We start from the raw sequence: 14,430 nt of genomic DNA, 5'->3' as shown, positions 1-14,430 counted from the left end.
GTCAGGGAGACAGGGATGGAGTGAGTGTGAGAGGGTCAACGAAACACTAATGGAATGAATGCTTGTGGTTCAGTGTGACAGAGATTGAGTGAGTGCGAGGGGGTCAGGTGACAGTGATGGAGTGAGTGTGAGGGGGTCAGGGTGATGGTGATGGAGTCAGTTTGAGGGTTCAGGTTGACGGAGGTGGAGTGAGTGTGAGGGGTTCATGGTGACGGTGATGGAGTACATGTGATGGGTTCAGGGTGACGAAGGTGGAGTGAGTGTGATGGGTTCAGGGTGACTGTGATGGATTGAGTGTGAAGGGGTCAGAGTGACGGAGATTGAGTGAGTGTGAGGGGTTCAGGGTGACGTTGATTTAGTGAGTGTGAGGTGGTCAGGGAGACAGTGATGAAGTGAGTGTGAGGGGTTCAGGATGACGGTAATGCAGTGAGTCAGGGAGACAGTGATGGAGTGAGTGTGAGGGTGTCAGGTTGACGGTGATGGAGCGAGTGTGAGGGTGTCAGGGTGATGGTGATGGAGTGAGTGGAAGGGGGTCTGGGTGACGGTGCTGGAGTGCTTGTGAGGGGCCCAGGTTAACCGTGATGGATTGAGTGTGAGAGGGTCAGGTTGACAGTGATGGAGTAAGTGTGATGGGGTCAGGGTGGCAGAGATGGAGTGAGTGTGGAGGGTGAGGGTGACAGTGATTGAGTGAATGTGAGGGGGTCAGGGAGACGGTGATGGAGCAAGTGTGATGGGGTCAGGGTGACAGTGATGAAGTGATTGTGAGGGGGTCAGTGTGATGGTCATGGGGCAAATGTGAGGATTTCAGGGCGACTGTGATGGAGTAAGTGTGAGGGGTTCAGGGTGATGGAGGTGGAGCGAGTGTGAGGGGGTCAGGGTGACAGTGATGGAGTGAGTGCAAGGGGGTCAGGATGACGGTGAAGGAGTGAATGTGAGAGGGTCAGGGTGATGGTGATGGAGAGAGTGTGAGATTGTCAGGGTGACGGTGATGGAGTGAGTGTGAGATGTTCAGGGTGACGGTGATGGAGCTAGTGTGAGGGGGTCAGGGTGACGGTGATTGAGTGAGCGTGAGGGGGTCAGGGTGACGGTGATGGCAAAAGTGCAAGGGAGTCAGGGTGATGGTGATGGAGTGAGTATGAGGGTGTCAAGGTGACGGAGTTGGAGTGAGTGTGAAGTGTTCAGGGTGACTGTGATGGAGAGAGTGTGAGGGGTTCAGGGTGACAGTAATGGTGTGAGATTGAGGGGGTCAGGATGATGGAGGTGGAGCAAGTGTGAGGGGGTCAGGGTGATGGTGATGGAGTGAATGTGTGTGGGTCAATGCGACGGTGATGGAGCGAGTGTGAGGGGTTCAGGGTGATGGAGGTGGAGTGAGTGTGAGGGTGTCAGGGTGACAGCGATGGAGTGAGTGGAAGGGGGTCAGGGTGACGGTGATGGAGAGAGTGTGAGGGGTTCAGGGTGACAGTAATGGTGTGAGATTGAGGGGGTCAGGATGATGGAGGTGGAGCAAGTGTGAGGGGGTCAGGGTGATGGTGATGGAGTGAATGTGAGTGGGTCAGTGTGACGGTGATGGAGCGAGTGTGAGGGTTTCAGGGTGATGGAGGTGGAGTGAGTGTGAGGGTGTCAGGGTGACGTTGATGCAATGTGTGTTAGAGGGTCAGGGCGATGGTGATTAAGTGTTTGTGAGGGGGTCAGGGTGACGGTGATGAAGAGAGTGTGACGGGGTAGGGTGACAGTGATGGAGTGAGTGTGAGGGCGTCAGGGCGATGGTGATGTAGTGAGTGTGAGGGGGCCAGCGTGATGGTGATGGAGCGAGTGTGAGGGTTCAGGGCGACTGTGATGGAGTGAATGCGAGAGGGTCAGAGCGATGGTGATGGAGCGAGTGTGAGGTTGTCAGGGTGACAGTGATGGAGTGAGTGTGAGAGGTTCAGTGTGATGGAGGTGGAGCGAGTGTGAGGGGGTCAGGGAGACTGTGATTGAGTGAGTGTGAGGGGGTCAAGGTGACGGTGATGGAAAAGTGCGATGGTGTCAGGTTTATGGTGATGGAGTGAGTATGAGGGTGTCAAGGTGACGGAGACGGAGTGAGTGTGACGGGTTCAGGGCGACTGTGATGAAGTGAGTGTGAGGGGGTCAGGGTGACAGAGATGGAGTGAGCGTAAGGGGTCAGGGTGATGGTGATGGAGTGAATGTGAGTGGGTCAGGGCGAAGGTGATGGAGTGAGTTTGGGGGGTCAGGGTGACGGTGATGGAGCGAGTGTGAGGGAGTCATGGTGACGGAGATGGAGTGAGTGTGATAGCGTTAGGGTGACAGTGATTGACTGAGTGTGAGGAGGTCAGTGTGACTGTGATGGAGTGTGTGTTTGAGGGTCAGAGTGATGGTGATGAAGTGATTGTGAGGGGGTCTGGGTGACGGTGATGGAGCAAGTGTGAGGGGTTCAGGGTGATGGAGGTGGAGCGAGTGTGAGGGGATCAGTGTGACGGTGATGGAGCGAGTGTGAGGTTGTCAGGGTGACGGTGATGGAGTGAGTGTGAGAGGTTCAGTGTGATGGAGGTGGAGCAAGTGTGAGGGGGTCAGGGAGACTGTGATTGAGTGAGTGTGAGGGGATCAGGGTGACGGTGATTGAGTGAGTGTGAGGGGGTCAGGGTGAAGGTGATGGCAAGAGTGCGAGGGAGTCAGGTTATGGTGATGGAGTGAGTATGAGTGTGTCAAGGTGACGGAGGTGGAGTGAGTGTGAGGGTGTCAGGGTGATGTTGAGGCAATGTGTGTTAGACGGTCAGGGCGATGTTGATTAAGTGTTTGTGAGTGGGTCAGGGTGACGGTGATTGAGTGAGTGTGACGGGGTAGGGTGACAGTGATGGAGTGAGAGAAAGGGAGTAAGGGTGACGGTGATGGAGTGAATGTGAGAGGGTCAGGGTGACGGTGATGGATGAGTGGAAGGGGGTCAGGGTGATGGTGATGGAGTGAGTGGGAGAAGTTCAGTGTGATGGAGGTGGAGCGAGTGTGAGGGGGTCAGGGTGACAGTGATGGAGTGAGTGGGAGAAGTTCAGTGTGATGGAGGTGGAGCGAGTGTAAGGGGGTCAGGGAGACTGTGATTGAGTGAGGGTGATGTGGTCAGGGTGACGGTGATGGCGAGAGTGCGAGGGAGTTAGGGTTATGGTGATGGAGTGAGTGTGAGGGAGTCAGGGTGACGGTGATGGAGTACGTGTGACGGGGTAGGGTGACAGTGATGGAGTGTGAGGGGATCAGGGTGACAGCGATGGAGTGAGTATGACGGGGCCAGAGCGACGGCGATGGAGTGAGTGTGAGTGGGCCAGGGTGACGGTGACGGAGTCGGTATGAGGAGGTCAGAGTGACGGTGATGGAGTGTGTGTGGGGGGTCAGGGAAACAGTGATGGATGAGTGTGTGGGGTTCAGGATGACGGTGATGGTGTGAGTCAGGGAGACAGTGATGGAATGAGTGTGGGAGGGTCAGGGTGACGGAGATGGAATGACTATGAGGGTTTCATCGAGACGGTGATGGAGCGAGAGTGAGGGTGTCCGGGTGATGGAGATGGAGTGAGTGTGAGTGGTTCATGGTGACAGTGATGGAGTCAGTGTGAGAGGTTCAGGGTGATGGAGATGGAGCGAGTGTGAGTGGGTCAGGGTGACAGTAATGGAGTGAGTGTACAGTGTCAGGGAGACTGTGATTGAGTGAGTGTTTGGGAGTCAGGGTAACAGTCATGGCGAGAGTGCGAGGGAGTCAGGGTTATGGTGATGGAGTGAGTGTGAGGGAGTCAGGGTGATGGTGATGGAGTGAGTGTGAGGGAGTCAGGGTGACGGAGGTGGAGTGAGTGTGAGGGAGTCAGGGTGACGGTGATGGAGCGAGAGTGAGGGAGTCAGCATGACGGTGATAGAGTGAGTGTGCTGGTTCAAGGTGTCAATGATGGGGCGAGTGTGTGGGGGTCAGGGTGACAGCGATGGAGTGAATGTGAGAGGGTAAGGGTGACAGTGTTGGAGCTAGTGTGAGGGTGTCAGGGTGACGATGATGGAGTGAGTGTAAGGGGGTCAGGGTGGCAGTGGTGGAGTGAATGCGAGGGATGCAGTGTGACGGTGATGGAGTGAGTGAGAGTGTGTCAGGGAGACTGTGACGGAGTGATTGTGAGAGGTTCAGCGTAACGGTGATGGAGCGAATGTGAGAGTGTCAGTGTGACGGTGATGGAGGGTGTGACCAAGTCAGGGTGATGGAGATGGTGTGAGTGTGAGAGCGCCAGGGTGACAGTGGTTGACTGAGTGAGGGGGCCAGGGAGAGGGTGATGGAGCGGGTGTGAGGGGGTCAGGGAGACGGTGATTGAGTGAGTTTCAGGGGGTCAGGGTGACGGTGATGGCAAAAGTGCGAGGGAGTCAGGGTTATGGTGATGGAGTGAGTATGAGGGTGTCAAGGTGACGGAGACGGAGTGAGTGTGAGGGGTTCAGGGCGACTGTGATGAAGTGAGTGTGAGGGGGTCAGGGTGACAGTGATGGAGTGAGTGGGAGAAGTTCAGTGTGATGGAGGTGGAGCGAGTGTAAGGGGGTCAGGGAGACTGTGATTGAGTGAGGGTGATGTGGTCAGGGTGACGGTGATGGCGAGAGTGCGAGGGAGTTAGGGTTATGGTGATGGAGTGAGTGTGAGGGAGTCAGGGTGACAGTGATGGAGTACGTGTGACGGGGTAGGGTGACAGTGATGGAGTGTGAGGGGATCAGGGTGACAGCGATGGAGTGAGTATGACGGGGCCAGAGCGACGGCGATGGAGTGAGTGTGAGTGGGTCAGGGTGACGGTGACGGAGTCGGTATGAGGAGGTCAGAGTGACGGTGATGGAGTGTGTGTGGGGGTCAGGGAAACAGTGATGGATGAGTGTGTGGGGTTCAGGATGACGGTGATGGTGTGAGTCAGGGAGACAGTGATGGAGTGAGTGTGGGAGGGTCAGGGTGACGGAGATGGAATGACTATGAGGGTTTCATCGAGACGGTGATGGAGCGAGAGTGAGGGTGTCCGGGTGATGGAGATGGAGTGAGTGTGAGTGGTTCATGGTGACAGTGATGGAGTCAGTGTGAGAGGTTCAGGGTGATGGAGATGGAGCGAGTGTGAGTGGGTCAGGGTGACAGTAATGGAGTGAGTGTACAGTGTCAGGGAGACTGTGATTGAGTGAGTGTTTGGGAGTCAGGGTAACAGTCATGGCGAGAGTGCGAGGGAGTCAGGGTTATGGTGATGGAGTGAGTGTGAGGGGGTCAGGGTGTTGGTGATGGAGCGAGTGTGAGGGAGTCAGGGTGACGGAGGTGGAGAGAGTGTGAGGGAGTCAGGGTGACGGGGATGGAGCGAGAGTGAGGGAGCCAGCATGACGGTGATAGAGTGAGTGTGCTGGTTCAAGGTATCAATGATGGGGCGAGTGTGTGGGGTTCAGGGTGACAGCGATGGAGTGAATGTGAGAGGGTTAGGGTGACAGTGTTGGAGCTAGTGTGAGGGTGTCAGGGTGACGGTGATGGAGTGAGTGTAAGGGGGTCAGGGTGGCAGTGGTGGAGTGAATGCGAGGGATGCAGTGTGACGGTGATGGAGTGAGTGAGAGTGTGTCAGGGAGACTGTGACGGAGTGATTGTGAGAGGTTCAGCGTAACGGTGATGGAGCGAATGTGAGAGTGTCAGTGTGACGGTGATGGAGGGTGTGACCAAGTCAGGGTGATGGAGATGGTGTGAGTGTGAGAGCGCCAGGGTGACAGTGGTTGACTGAGTGAGGGGGCCAGGGAGAGGGTGATGGAGCGAGTGTGAGGGGGTCAGGGAGACGGTGATTGAGTGAGTTTCAGGGGGTCAGGGTGACGGTGATGGCAAAAGTGCGAGGGAGTCAGGGTTATGGTGATGGAGTGAGTATGAGGGTGTCAAGGTGACGGAGACGGAGTGAGTGTGAGGGGTTCAGGGCGACTGTGATGAAGTGAGTGTGAGGGGGTCAGGGTGACAGAGATGGAGTGTGTGTAAGTGGTCAGGGTGATGGTGATGGAGTGAATGTGAGTGGGTCAGGGCGAAGGTGATGGAGTGTGTTTGAGGGGGTCAGGGTGACGGTGATGGAGCGAGTATGAGGGAGTCATGGTGACGGAGATGGAGTGAAACTGATAGCTTTAGGGTGACAGTGATTGACTGAGTGTGAGGAGGTCAGTGTGACCGTGATGGAGTGTGTGTTAGAGGGTCTGGGCGATGGTGATGTAGTGATTGTGAGGGGGTCAGGGTTATGGTGATGGAGTGAGTGTGAGGGGGGTCAGGGTGACGGTGATGGAGTGAATGTAATGGGGGTCAGGGTGATGGTGATGGAGTGAGTGTGAGGGAGTCAGGGTGACGGTGATGGAGTGAGTGCGAGAGGGTCAGTGAGACAGTGATGGAGTGAGTGTGATGGGTTCAGGATGACGGTGATGGAGTGAGTCAGGGAGACAGGGATGGAGTGAGTGTGAGAGGGTCAACGAAACACTAATGGAATGAATGCTTGTGGTTCAGTGTGACAGAGATTGAGTGAGTGCGAGGGGGTCAGGTGACAGTGATGGAGTGAGTGTGAGGGGGTCAGGGTGATGGAGATGGAGTCAGTTTGAGGGTTCAGGTTGACGGAGGTGGAGTGAGTGTGAGGGGTTCATGGTGACGGTGATGGAGTACATGTGATGGGTTCAGGGTGACGAAGGTGGAGTGAGTGTGATGGGTTCAGGGTGACTGTGATGGATTGAGTGTGAAGGGGTCAGAGTGACGGAGATTGAGTGAGTGTGAGGGGTTCAGGGTGACGTTGATTTAGTGAGTGTGAGGTGGTCAGGGAGACAGTGATGAAGTGAGTGTGAGGGGTTCAGGATGACGGTAATGCAGTGAGTCAGGGAGACAGTGATGGAGTGAGTGTGAGGGTGTCAGGTTGACGGTGATGGAGCGAGTGTGAGGGTGTCAGGGTGATGGTGATGGAGTGAGTGGAAGGGGGTCTGGGTGACGGTGCTGGAGTGCTTGTGAGGGGCCCAGGTTAACCGTGATGGATTGAGTGTGAGAGGGTCAGGTTGACAGTGATGGAGTAAGTGTGACGGGGTCAGGGTGGCAGAGATGGAGTGAGTGTGGAGGGTGAGGGTGACAGTGATTGAGTGAATGTGAGGGGGTCAGGGAGACGGTGATGGAGCAAGTGTGATGGGGTCAGGGTGACAGTGATGAAGTGATTGTGAGGGGGTCAGTGTGATGGTCATGGGGCAAATGTGAGGATTTCAGGGCGACTGTGATGGAGTAAGTGTGAGGGGTTCAGGGTGATGGAGGTGGAGCGAGTGTGAGGGGGTCAGGGTGACAGTGATGGAGTGAGTGCAAGGGGGTCAGGATGACGGTGAAGGAGTGAATGTGAGAGGGTCAGGGTGATGGTGATGGAGAGAGTGTGAGATTGTCAGGGTGACGGTGATGGAGTGAGTGTGAGATGTTCAGGGTGATGGAGATGGAGCTAGTGTGAGGGGGTCAGGGTGACGGTGATTGAGTGAGGGTGAGGGGGTCAGGGTGACGGTGATGGCAAAAGTGCAAGGGAGTCAGGGTGATGGTGATGGAGTGAGTATGAGGGTGTCAAGGTGACGGAGTTGGAGTGAGTGTGAAGTGTTCAGGGTGACTGTGATGGAGAGAGTGTGAGGGGTTCAGGGTGACAGTAATGGTGTGAGATTGAGGGGGTCAGGATGATGGAGGTGGAGCAAGTGTGAGGGGGTCAGGGTGATGGTGATGGAGTGAATGTGTGTGGGTCAATGCGACGGTGATGGAGCGAGTGTGAGGGGTTCAGGGTGATGGAGGTGGAGTGAGTGTGAGGGTGTCAGGGTGACAGCGATGGAGTGAGTGGAAGGGGGTCAGGGTGACGGTGATGGAGAGAGTGTGAGGGGTTCAGGGTGACAGTAATGGTGTGAGATTGAGGGGGTCAGGATGATGGAGGTGGAGCAAGTGTGAGGGGGTCAGGGTGATGGTGATGGAGTGAATGTGAGTGGGTCAGTGTGACGGTGATGGAGCGAGTGTGAGGGTTTCAGGGTGATGGAGGTGGAGTGAGTGTGAGGGTGTCAGGGTGACGTTGATGCAATGTGTGTTAGAGGGTCAGGGCGATGGTGATTAAGTGTTTGTGAGGGGGTCAGGGTGACGGTGATGGAGAGAGTGTGACGGGGTAGGGTGACAGTGATGGAGTGAGTGTGAGGGCGTCAGGGCGATGGTGATGTAGTGAGTGTGAGGGGGCCAGCGTGATGGTGATGGAGCGAGTGTGAGGGGTTCAGGGCGACTGTGATGGAGTGAATGCGAGAGGGTCAGAGCGATGGTGATGGAGCGAGTGTGAGGTTGTCAGGGTGACAGTGATGGAGTGAGTGTGAGAGGTTCAGTGTGATGGAGGTGGAGCGAGTGTGAGGGGGTCAGGGAGACTGTGATTGAGTGAGTGTGAGGGGGTCAAGGTGACGGTGATGGAAAAGTGCGATGGTGTCAGGTTTATGGTGATGGAGTGAGTATGAGGGTGTCAAGGTGACGGAGACGGAGTGAGTGTGACGGGTTCAGGGCGACTGTGATGAAGTGAGTGTGAGGGGGTCAGGGTGACAGAGATGGAGTGAGCGTAAGGGGTCAGGGTGATGGTGATGGAGTGATTGTGAGTGGGTCAGGGCGAAGGTGATGGAGTGAGTTTGGGGGGTCAGGGTGACGGTGATGGAGCGAGTGTGAGGGAGTCATGGTGACGGAGATGGAGTGAGTGTGATAGCGTTAGGGTGACAGTGATTGACTGAGTGTGAGGAGGTCAGTGTGACTGTGATGGAGTGTGTGTTTGAGGGTCAGAGTGATGGTGATGAAGTGATTGTGAGGGGGTCTGGGTGACGGTGATGGAGCAAGTGTGAGGGGTTCAGGGTGATGGAGGTGGAGCGAGTGTGAGGGGATCAGTGTGAAAGTGATGGAGCGAGTGTGAGGTTGTCAGGGTGACGGTGATGGAGTGAGTGTGAGAGGTTCAGTGTGATGGAGGTGGAGCAAGTGTGAGGGGGTCAGGGAGACTGTGATTGAGTGAGTGTGAGGGGATCAGGGTGACGGTGATTGAGTGAGTGTGAGGGGGTCAGGGTGAAGGTGATGGCAAGAGTGCGAGGGAGTCAGGTTATGGTGATGGAGTGAGTATGAGTGTGTCAAGGTGACGGAGGTGGAGTGAGTGTGAGGGTGTCAGGGTGATGTTGAGGCAATGTGTGTTAGACGGTCAGGGCGATGTTGATTAAGTGTTTGTGAGTGGGTCAGGGTGACGGTGATTGAGTGAATGTGACGGGGTAGGGTGACAGTGATGGAGTGAGAGAAAGGGAGTAAGGGTGACGGTGATGGAGTGAATGTGAGAGGGTCAGGGTGACGGTGATGGATGAGTGGAAGGGGGTCAGGGTGATGGTGATGGAGTGAGTGGGAGAAGTTCAGTGTGATGGAGGTGGAGCGAGTGTGAGGGGGTCAGGGTGACAGTGATGGAGTGAGTGGGAGAAGTTCAGTGTGATGGAGGTGGAGCGAGTGTAAGGGGGTCAGGGAGACTGTGATTGAGTGAGGGTGATGTGGTCAGGGTGACGGTGATGGCGAGAGTGCGAGGGAGTTAGGGTTATGGTGGTGGAGTGAGTGTGAGGGAGTCAGGGTGATGGTGATGGAGTGAGTTTGAGGGGGTCAGTTTGATGGAGGTGGAGCGTGTTTGGGGGGTCAGGGTGATGGTGGCGGAATGAGTTGAGAGAGTCAGGGTGACGGTGCTGGAGTGAGTGTGAGAGGGTCAGGGTGACAGTGATGGAGTGAGTGTGAGGGGTTCAGGATGATGGTGATGGAGTGAATTTGAGGAGTTCAGGGTGATGGAGGTAGAGCGTGTGTGAGAGCGTCAGGATGACAGTGATTGACTGAGTTTGAGGGGTTCAGGGTGACAGTGATGGAGTGAGTGTGAGGGCTTCAGGGTGATGGTGATGGAGGTGGAGCGTGTGTGGGGGGTCAGGGTGATGGTGACGGAGTGAGTTGAGAGAGTCAGGGTGACGGTGCTGGAGTGAGTGCGAGAGGGTCAGGGTGACAGTGATGGAGTGAGTGTGAGGGGTTCAGCGTGATGTTGATGGAGTGAGTTTGAGGGGGTCAGGGTGATGGAGGAGGAGCGTGTGTGAGAGGGTCGGGGTGATGGTGATGGAGTGAGTTGAGAGAGTCAGGGTGATGGTGATGGCTTGGGAGGGGGTCAGGGTGACAGTGATGGAGTGAGTGAGACTGGGTCAGGGAGACTGTGACGGAGTGAGTGCGAGAGGGTGAGGGAGAAGGTGATGGAGCAAGTGTAAGGGGATCAGCGTGACGGTGGTGGAGCAAGTGTGAGGGGGTCAGGGTGACAGTGATGGAGTGAGTGTGAGGGGTTCAGGGTGATGGAGGTGGTGCGAGTGAGAGTGGGTCAGGGTGATGGAGGTGGAACATATGTGATGGATCAGGGTGACTGTGATGGAGTGAGAGTGAGAGGGTCAGGGCGACAGTGATGGAATGAATTTGAGGGGGTCAGGGTTATGGTGATGGAGTGAGTGTGAGGGGGGTCAGGGTGACGGTGATGGAGTGAATGTAATGGGGGTCAGGGTGATGGTGATGGAGTGAGTGTGAGGGAGTCAGGGTGACGGTGATGGAGTGAGTGCGAGAGGGTCAGTGAGACAGTGATGGAGTGAGTGTGATGGGTTCAGGATGACGGTGATGGAGTGAGTCAGGGAGACAGGGATGGAGTGAGTGTGAGAGGGTCAACGAAACACTAATGGAATGAATGCTTGTGGTTCAGTGTGACAGAGATTGAGTGAGTGCGAGGGGGTCAGGTGACAGTGATGGAGTGAGTGTGAGGGGGTCAGGGTGATGGAGATGGAGTCAGTTTGAGGGTTCAGGTTGACGGAGGTGGAGTGAGTGTGAGGGGTTCATGGTGACGGTGATGGAGTACATGTGATGGGTTCAGGGTGACGAAGGTGGAGTGAGTGTGATGGGTTCAGGGTGACTGTGATGGATTGAGTGTGAAGGGGTCAGAGTGACGGAGATTGAGTGAGTGTGAGGGGTTCAGGGTGACGTTGATTTAGTGAGTGTGAGGTGGTCAGGGAGACAGTGATGAAGTGAGTGTGAGGGGTTCAGGATGACGGTAATGCAGTGAGTCAGGGAGACAGTGATGGAGTGAGTGTGAGGGTGTCAGGTTGACGGTGATGGAGCGAGTGTGAGGGTGTCAGGGTGATGGTGATGGAGTGAGTGGAAGGGGGTCTGGGTGACGGTGCTGGAGTGCTTGTGAGGGGCCCAGGTTAACCGTGATGGATTGAGTGTGAGAGGGTCAGGTTGACAGTGATGGAGTAAGTGTGACGGGGTCAGGGTGGCAGAGATGGAGTGAGTGTGGAGGGTGAGGGTGACAGTGATTGAGTGAATGTGAGGGGGTCAGGGAGACGGTGATGGAGCAAGTGTGATGGGGTCAGGGTGACAGTGATGAAGTGATTGTGAGGGGGTCAGTGTGATGGTCATGGGGCAAATGTGAGGATTTCAGGGCGACTGTGATGGAGTAAGTGTGAGGGGTTCAGGGTGATGGAGGTGGAGCGAGTGTGAGGGGGTCAGGGTGACAGTGATGGAGTGAGTGCAAGGGGGTCAGGATGACGGTGAAGGAGTGAATGTGAGAGGGTCAGGGTGATGGTGATGGAGAGAGTGTGAGATTGTCAGGGTGACGGTGATGGAGTGAGTGTGAGATGTTCAGGGTGATGGAGATGGAGCTAGTGTGAGGGGGTCAGGGTGACGGTGATTGAGTGAGCGTGAGGGGGTCAGGGTGACGGTGATGGCAAAAGTGCAAGGGAGTCAGGGTGATGGTGATGGAGTGAGTATGAGGGTGTCAAGGTGACGGAGTTGGAGTGAGTGTGAAGTGTTCAGGGTGACTGTGATGGAGAGAGTGTGAGGGGTTCAGGGTGACAGTAATGGTGTGAGATTGAGGGGGTCAGGATGATGGAGGTGGAGCAAGTGTGAGGGGGTCAGGGTGATGGTGATGGAGTGAATGTGTGTGGGTCAATGCGACGGTGATGGAGCGAGTGTGAGGGGTTCAGGGTGATGGAGGTGGAGTGAGTGTGAGGGTGTCAGGGTGACAGCGATGGAGTGAGTGGAAGGGGGTCAGGGTGACGGTGATGGAGAGAGTGTGAGGGGTTCAGGGTGACAGTAATGGTGTGAGATTGAGGGGGTCAGGATGATGGAGGTGGAGCAAGTGTGAGGGGGTCAGGGTGATGGTGATGGAGTGAGTGTGAGTGGGTCAGTGTGACGGTGATGGAGCGAGTGTGAGGGTTTCAGGGTGATGGAGGTGGAGTGAGTGTGAGGGTGTCAGGGTGACGTTGATGCAATGTGTGTTAGAGGGTCAGGGCGATGGTGATTAAGTGTTTGTGAGGGGGTCAGGGTGACGGTGATGAAGAGAGTGTGACGGGGTAGGGTGACAGTGATGGAGTGAGTGTGAGGGCGTCAGGGCGATGGTGATGTAGTGAGTGTGAGGGGGCCAGCGTGATGGTGATGGAGCGAGTGTGAGGGGTTCAGGGCGACTGTGATGGAGTGAATGCGAGAGGGTCAGAGCGATGGTGATGGAGCGAGTGTGAGGTTGTCAGGGTGACAGTGATGGAGTGAGTGTGAGAGGTTCAGTGTGATGGAGGTGGAGCGAGTGTGAGGGGGTCAGGGAGACTGTGATTGAGTGAGTGTGAGGGGGTCAAGGTGACGGTGATGGAAAAGTGCGATGGTGTCAGGTTTATGGTGATGGAGTGAGTATGAGGGTGTCAAGGTGACGGAGACGGAGTGAGTGTGACGGGTTCAGGGCGACTGTGATGAAGTGAGTGTGAGGGGGTCAGGGTGACAGAGATGGAGTGAGCGTAAGGGGTCAGGGTGATGGTGATGGAGTGAATGTGAGTGGGTCAGGGCGAAGGTGATGGAGTGAGTTTGGGGGGTCAGGGTGACGGTGATGGAGCGAGTGTGAGGGAGTCATGGTGACGGAGATGGAGTGAGTGTGATAGCGTTAGGGTGACAGTGATTGACTGAGTGTGAGGAGGTCAGTGTGACTGTGATGGAGTGTGTGTTTGAGGGTCAGAGTGATGGTGATGAAGTGATTGTGAGGGGGTCTGGGTGACGGTGATGGAGCAAGTGTGAGGGGTTCAGGGTGATGGAGGTGGAGCGAGTGTGAGGGGATCAGTGTGAAGGTGATGGAGCGAGTGTGAGGTTGTCAGGGTGACGGTGATGGAGTGAGTGTGAGAGGTTCAGTGTGATGGAGGTGGAGCAAGTGTGAGGGGGTCAGGGAGACTGTGATTGAGTGAGTGTGAGGGGATCAGGGTGACGGTGATTGAGTGAGTGTGAGGGGGTCAGGGTGAAGGTGATGGCAAGAGTGCGAGGGAGTCAGGTTATGGTGATGGAGTGAGTATGAGTGTGTCAAGGTGACGGAGGTGGAGTGAGTGTGAGGGTGTCAGGGTGATGTTGAGGCAATGTGTGTTAGACGGTCAGGGCGATGTTGATTAAGTGTTTGTGAGTGGGTCAGGGTGACGGTGATTGAGTGAGTGTGACGGGGTAGGGTGACAGTGATGGAGTGAGAGAAAGGGAGTAAGGGTGACGGTGATGGAGTGAATGTGAGAGGGTCAGGGTGACGGTGATGGATGAGTGGAAGGGGGTCAGGGTGATGGTGATGGAGTGAGTGGGAGAAGTTCAGTGTGATGGAGGTGGAGCGAGTGTGAGGGGGTCAGGGTGACAGTGATGGAGTGAGTGGGAGAAGTTCAGTGTGATGGAGGTGGAGCGAGTGTAAGGGGGTCAGGGAGACTGTGATTGAGTGAGGGTGATGTGGTCAGGGTGACGGTGATGGCGAGAGTGCGAGGGAGTTAGGGTTATGGTGATGGAGTGAGTGTGAGGGAGTCAGGGTGACGGTGATGGAGTACGTGTGACGGGGTAGGGTGACAGTGATGGAGTGTGAGGGGATCAGGGTGACAGCGATGGAGTGAGTATGACGGGGCCAGAGCGACGGCGATGGAGTGAGTGTGAGTGGGCCAGGGTGACGGTGACGGAGTCGGTATGAGGAGGTCAGAGTGACGGTGATGGAGTGTGTGTGGGGGGTCAGGGAAACAGTGATGGATGAGTGTGTGGGGTTCAGGATGACGGTGATGGTGTGAGTCAGGGAGACAGTGATGGAATGAGTGTGGGAGGGTCAGGGTGACGGAGATGGAATGACTATGAGGGTTTCATCGAGACGGTGATGGAGCGAGAGTGAGGGTGTCCGGGTGATGGAGATGGAGTGAGTGTGAGTGGTTCATGGTGACAGTGATGGAGTCAGTGTGAGAGGTTCAGGGTGATGGAGATGGAGCGAGTGTGAGTGGGTCAGGGTGACAGTAATGGAGTGAGTGTACAGTGTCAGGGAGACTGTGATTGAGTGAGTGTTTGGGAGTCAGGGTAACAGTCATGGCGAGAGTGCGAGGGAGTCAGGGTTATGGTGATGGAGTGAG

This window comes from Hemiscyllium ocellatum, chromosome 46, assembly GCF_020745735.1.
Source record: "Hemiscyllium ocellatum isolate sHemOce1 chromosome 46, sHemOce1.pat.X.cur, whole genome shotgun sequence".
NCBI lineage: Eukaryota > Metazoa > Chordata > Chondrichthyes > Orectolobiformes > Hemiscylliidae > Hemiscyllium > Hemiscyllium ocellatum.
The sequence above is the reverse complement of the archived record's forward strand: the minus strand, read 5'-3'. Positions refer to the sequence as shown.